Source organism: Tupaia chinensis, unplaced genomic scaffold (assembly GCF_000334495.1).
Source record: "Tupaia chinensis unplaced genomic scaffold, TupChi_1.0 Scaffold000355_1, whole genome shotgun sequence".
NCBI lineage: Eukaryota > Metazoa > Chordata > Mammalia > Scandentia > Tupaiidae > Tupaia > Tupaia belangeri.
The window spans coordinates 4,026,036-4,026,269 of record NW_006159850.1 but is presented as its reverse complement, the minus strand read 5'-3'; positions in this window follow the sequence as shown (position 1 = coordinate 4,026,269).

The window sequence follows — 234 nt, the reverse complement described above, 5'->3', positions numbered from 1 at the left end:
TCAGGCCGCGGCCCGTCCCGCCCCGCCTCACCATTGGCCACCGGGCAGCGGGGGGTGGGGCGTCTTGACTCAACCCGGCCAATCCCAGCCCTGGGGGGTTGCGCAACTCCGCTTTGGGGGGCTGAAGATGCGCTTTTCCCTCCTCCCGCTCACTTCTCCCTCCATCCTCTCCGTCTCCTCCTCTTCCCCTGCAACTCCCTCCGCTCCTCCCAACCCCCTTCCTGACTCTCCCAG